We start from the raw sequence: 749 nt of genomic DNA on the forward strand, positions 1-749 counted from the left end.
TTTCTTTCCTTTCCTTTCCCTTTAATTCCTTCCTTCTTTCCTTCCCTCCCTCGCTCCCTCCCTCCCTCCATTCCTTCCTTCCTTCTTTTCTTCCTTTCCTTCCTTTCTTTTCCCTTTAATTCCTTCCTTTGTCCCTCCCTCCCTTCCTTCCTTCCTCCCTCCATTCCTTCCTTCCTTCTTTTCTTCCTTTCCTTTCCTTTCTTTTCCCTTTAATTCCTTCCTTTGTCCCTCCCTCCCTCCCTCCCTTCCTTCCTTCCTTCCTTTTCATTTCTTCTTCTGTCTTTTTTGACAGGGTCTTGCTCTGTCGCCCAGGCTGCAGTGGTGCAATCTCGACTCACTGCAACCTCTGCCTCCCAGGTTCAAGTGATTCTTCTGACTCAGTCTCCCGAGTAGCTGGGCTACAGGCACCTGCCACCACGCCCAGTTAATTTTTGTATTTTTAGTAGAGGTGGGATTTCATCATGTTGGCGAGGCTGGTCTCAAACTCCTGAGCTCAAGTGATCCGCCTGCCTCAGCCTCCCAAAGTGTTGGGATGACAGACATGAGCCACCATGCCCGGCCTGGGATGTTTCTTTCTGGGTTGATGGAACTGTCCTGGAATTCGATAGTGGTGATGTTTGTAATGCCTTAGGGATATACTAAAAACCACTATACTGTACACTTTCGACGGGTAAATTTTATGGTATATAAATTACATTTCAATTTTAAACATTGGTTTTAGTATAGAAATATTGACTACTAAAAGTGTC

Source organism: Mandrillus leucophaeus, unplaced genomic scaffold (assembly GCF_000951045.1).
Source record: "Mandrillus leucophaeus isolate KB7577 unplaced genomic scaffold, Mleu.le_1.0 Scaffold217, whole genome shotgun sequence".
NCBI classification, from domain to species: Eukaryota; Metazoa; Chordata; class Mammalia; order Primates; family Cercopithecidae; genus Mandrillus; species Mandrillus leucophaeus.